General features: G+C 41.0%; 1 long non-coding RNA gene across 1 annotated transcript; it reads right to left on the reverse strand.

Moving 5' to 3' along the window:
- Positions 1 to 3,054: 3,054 nt before the first annotated feature.
- LOC124233642 (uncharacterized) lies at positions 3,055 to 5,262 on the reverse strand. Its single transcript, XR_006887109.1, has 3 exons — positions 4,958 to 5,262; positions 4,725 to 4,783; positions 3,055 to 4,078 (listed from the first exon to the last, which is right to left on the reverse strand). It is a non-coding gene; the product is annotated as an uncharacterized LOC124233642 (long non-coding RNA).
- Positions 5,263 to 5,276: the final 14 nt, after the last annotated feature.

A 5,276-nucleotide genomic window follows, 5' to 3' on the forward strand; every position in this document is an offset into this window, starting at 1 on the left:
TTCTTTCTTTTTTTTTCATTCTTTCTTTCTTTTGCTCTCCCCCCCCCCCCCCCCATATTGCCAGCTGCCAAGGAGGAATGGGGCACTCTATCTCATGGTGTTTCCCTTCTTATTTGAGTTCTTCTGCAGTTCAACACCTGACATCCACCTGCAGAGATGCCCAAGCAAAGTCAGACACCCCCTTTTCTCTCTCTTGCGTGCCGTGTTGGTACAAGAAGGGTGTGCGGCTTCTCTGGGACAGAAGAGAACCCAAATTGAGCTCTACTGTTAACTAGCTGTGGGATCCTGGAGGAGTCATTTACCCTGATTCTTAGCTTCCACGTCTGTTGAAGGGGAGATGCTCATGAAGAGGACAGGATGGCTAGGTGAGCTTGCTTTACAACTTTTGGCTGGTTCTCACTAACTCCCTTCTTCTGACTTAGTTTCCCTTCTCTCCCAGCATGCCGTTGTTCTGCTGAGTGAGTTATTTCAGCCATCTCAACATCTAATGCTGATGTGATGTGGACATTCCTGGTAACTAGCAGATAACAGGCGCTCAACAAACATGAGTTCTTCCCTCCCTCCCCTCTGTTCTCAACAAAGCAGCTGGCGCTGGATGTTCAACCGCGGCCCTTTGTTCTTCCCCCTGCCCTTCATTGCCAGGATGAGAGTGAAGGGACAAAGCAGAAAGCACTTAGCCAATACTAGAATGTGGTCAGGACATAGACCGTATTTGGATGTCGACAATGGTGCTCTGTATGAAGACGTGCCTTGTGGCTCCAACTATGCCAAGAGCATACTTCCTTTCTCTAGCTGGGTAGCAATCTCCCCTCTGTCCCAAGGATGAAGTTTAATCCTGATGAGATCTGAAGCTTCTTCCAGTTGTGGAAATTAATAAAAGAAACCTTAACTAATTTGGAGTTGGGAAGGCCCATAGGGGAGCTCTCATGCCCTATCACACACTGTCATTTACACCAAAAAGGAAAAGACTGATGCTTGCTTCTTGGACAGGAAGTAAAACCACTGAAGGAAGATTTCTCTTCCCACCTGCAACAGCTCAGCCAATGAGAAAAACCACAGCTCAGCCAATGAACTGCTACTTTCCCCCAGTGAATTTTCATTTGAAACGGCCCCTCCCTACTCCCCCTTTTTCTCTATAAAAGCAGCTCCCCTTCTTTCTTTTCCAGATTTGACTATGGTTTGCCATAGCATGTACATCCCGAATTGCAATTCTTTTGGTTATTCCTGAATAAACTCATTTTTAGATATAATAACTGGCAAATTTGCTTTTTAAATTAACACAGCTTCACTACAAGGTGATTCTTTAATGGGTGGAACTGCCTGATCATCCTTAGGTATACAATAATGCTATTCAAAATGGAACGTCTTTTTTGGTTGATTACATTTTAAATGCACTGTTGCTGGTAGAAGTAAAATCGATTTTTATGTTGATTTTGTATCCAGTACCCTTGTTAAACTCTCTTACGAATTCCAATGGCTAATATCTGGTTCTTTTATGGTTTCTAAGTAAAAAAATCACATCATCTGTGAAGAATGACAGCTTTGTAACCTCTTTTCTCATCGTCAAACTTGTATTGATTTATCTTGCCTGAGTAGTCTAATTAAGAGCTTTAGTCTCAGGGATTTTTTTTTGCCTGAAAGGAAGTGCTTTCAACATTTCCCATGAGGCAGGATGTTTCTTGTAGGGTTTTTTCCCCAAAATACCTCTAATCAGGTTAAGGACTGTTTCTTCTATTTCTAGTGTGCTGAGAGATTTTTCTCTTTTATTAATTACCAATTTTATCTAATTTCTTTCTAGTAAAATGATCTATGATTTTCCCATTCATCATTTCATGTGATAAATTACATTATTTGAATTTCTAACATGAAACCATGACCTGTTACTAACTTTTTATGCCATTTGATTTGATTTGCTTACGTTTCATTTAGGACATCTGCATCTATGTTCATGGTTGAGAAAAGCATGTAATCGTTCTATTTTCTTCTGTCCCTGTCAGGTTTTGGTATCAAGCTTATGCTGGCCTCATCAATGAGGTGAGGAGTGCTCCCTCCTACTCTACTTCCTGAAAGAGATTATGTCTATTGGAATCAACCAATCCTTCACTGTTTGGCAGAACTTACTTATAAAACCATCTGAGCTTGTTTACTTTATCAGAAATTTTTTAACTAACTGACTCAATGATTAGAAGACTATTAAAGCTTTCTGTTTATTTCTTGACCTATTTGATAAATTAGATTTTTCTAGGGAAGTGTTTATTTTATCTGAATAAATATATTCATCCAGCAAAAATGAATTGAATAGCCACTATATGTTATTAGACATTGTCCTAGGTGCTGGGGATAAAATGGTGTACAAGATGGACACAGTCCCTGATCATCGGAATATCATTACAGCGAGGAATACAAACCAAAAGCTAGTGGTTGGGAGATGAGAGGCGATAGAAATTAAACAAGATAGGCCATGAGTTTATAAATGTTCAAACTGGGTGATTGGTACACGGTGGTTCATTATACTTTATATATGTTTGAAGTTTTCCATGATAAAATGTAAAAAAAAAGTATATACATATACATATATTTATATATAAAGAACTGAAAAGAATATACAAAATGGTCATATGTCAGACATCTTAGAGTAGCAACTTTACATATGATTGTTTTCAAATTCCTAAACTTCCTATATACCATATTTCATCTCTTCTAAGATACACATTTTCCCTCCACATTTTAACATCTTTGAAATAAGGATAGATTTTACAATCAATGGCATCATAATTTAAATGATAGTTTTTTAGTCTTTCTTAGTGATATGTAAAACAATGGCATGTCTTATAATTAATGGTATTGAGATTTGATGAAATATGATATTATGTTCTTTTTAACTTAAAAATATTTATTGAAAAATATATTTTTTAAAATGCTTTTTTTTGGTCAAAAATCTAACCAACGGAGTCAATGAAAGAGTTAAATAAAGACACCTATTTTCTTCATAATAAATGCTCAAAGTTATCCCAATTTAAGAACCATGACTGAATATCTATTGTATATGACTACTATATATTTCCTTTTTAACAAAAACAACAAAATAAATGATTCAGCTCCTACTATGAGTCATGTACCAATCTCGGCACTGGAGAATCAGCAGTAACACAAGCAGGCAAAAATCTCTGTCCTCAAGAAGCTTACACTCTATATATTCTTCATAATATTTAAAAATGGTAAGGATAATACATTCTATGTAATAAGAGGAATAGCTATTTGTAAATTAGTTCTCTTATTTACAACTCACATTTATTGCTGAGTCATTCAGGAAAAGTTTACATTCAAACCAAATTAAACACATAATTGTGATAGCAATGTCAAAACAAATAATATCTAAAAGTTTACAATCTCTAAAATAATTGTAACATGAGTGTGTGCGTGTATGTGTATGAGTGTGAGTTTGTGTTAGTGTGGCTTAGTAACTAAAGTAAAGGTAATATGAAACTAAATAGTCATTAATTAAAAATTTTTAAGATTTTGACAGAATAAAGATTACTAACACAGGTGAGTGCCCTGACTCAGAGTTCTAGCCAACCCACTAAGGAGGATCTGGCATGGTCTGGTGGTTACTGGACCCTTCTTCTCCTTAGGACTCTTTCTTGCTAGGAGAAGGGAGTGGGGATGGTGGTGGTAGAGTGGCAAGAAACCACTGCAGTCTGGGATGGAGAAATGTGTTCCTCATGGCCTGGGGATTTGAAGGAAATGGGTGGGAGAGAGGTGGTATAGACAATATACATGAATGCCCTCTGATGCCTTCAGGGAAAGACCCAGCCAGGAATGGAATTCCCTTGTCATTGCTTTGGCTGGTGAAACTGTACGTCTGATGTAAACGTGCCAAACAAACAGCACTCCATAAGAAGTGGCCCACGAAGACGTTCAGCTAGGCCTGGCCTGCTCACCCACCAGGCGCAGGGAAGAGGCCAGGACTAGAGACAGTCCATCTGCATCTGGCAGTCCTTGTGATTGAAACTTTCTCATTCAAGGGCTGCCCTCGCTGCACTGAGGCTATTCCTTGATATAGTTGCTAATGAATGCACTGAAAAAAATCATAGAACAGAATTAACCAGATGGGTTAAAACCTGGAGATCTTGGGCGTGTTCACAATTATGTTCTTAAAATGATTTTATTACACTGTTGAAGCATCAATAATCATCCAAATTAAATCAGCAAAATGTTTTATTGCAAACCTAAGATGCAAGGTAATAAGCTTATCTTTGAAAGATCCTCATTTACTTGAAAATAATTCATTCTGAAGAAAAATTGCTTTACTTTAGAAATTTCCGACAAGTTAAACGAGGAAATAAATACTAAAAATTCTTCTAACTGCTTGCATGGGGGAGTCTGTCTACAATTTAACTCTGCTAATAGAACACAACATAATACCTCTACCCCCAGGAGTGTTTCTGGACTGAGGGGAGGAAGGAGCAGAAGGATGCGTGTCTCCACACAGCAGGTCACCAGGCTCTGGCCACTGAGCACCACCCTGTGCTTCTGGGCAGCGAAGAAGGAGCCAGGCTGCTCAGGCCCACATCCCACTGCTGCCTCTCCTTGGCTTAGGGCACTCAGGCGAGTTCTCCACCTCCTTTGGCCTCAGATTCCTCGTGTACAGAACGTGAAGTGCTCAGCACAGTCCCCAGCACAGAGTGCACACTCCACAGTTGTCAGCGATTACTAATACATACCTGAAGGAAACAGCCTGCCTTCGTTCTCCCCAGCGCTCTCATTTTCTTCACGCTGACACCTGAGAAAGGACAGGCCGTGGTCTCTACACTCCCGTCGTGACCTATTGCTGCCCCGATGCACTCACAACGGCCAGCGATGGCCTGAGCCCGGGAGCACTTCCAGCCCACTGCGCTGGGCCCCCGCGCCCCCCACTCCCTGTGGACCTCCCTCAGTGCCCCAGCACTGCTCTCACCTGGTTCTCCTCCTCGTCCTGATTGTTCCCTCTGCAGGACAACAAGGGCACACAGGCTTCACCCACAGGGCCCACCATCTGTCACCAGGATTTCTGGGCAGCGCCCTCTTAGCTGGTCTCTCTGCTTCACCCCGAGGCCAACTCCAGCCTCCTCACCACCAAGCAGCCACAGGGCTCCTAGCAACACGCAATTCAGAACTTGTCACTCCTCTAAGAAGCCAAGCCTTCGGGGACTTCAGATCTCACGTACAGCAAAAGCCAAAGAATTTCTAGTGGCCTACGAGGCCCTGCACGGCCTGGCTCCCTGTTACCTCTCTGA

Source organism: Equus quagga, unplaced genomic scaffold (assembly GCF_021613505.1).
Source record: "Equus quagga isolate Etosha38 unplaced genomic scaffold, UCLA_HA_Equagga_1.0 208637_RagTag, whole genome shotgun sequence".
NCBI lineage: Eukaryota > Metazoa > Chordata > Mammalia > Perissodactyla > Equidae > Equus > Equus quagga.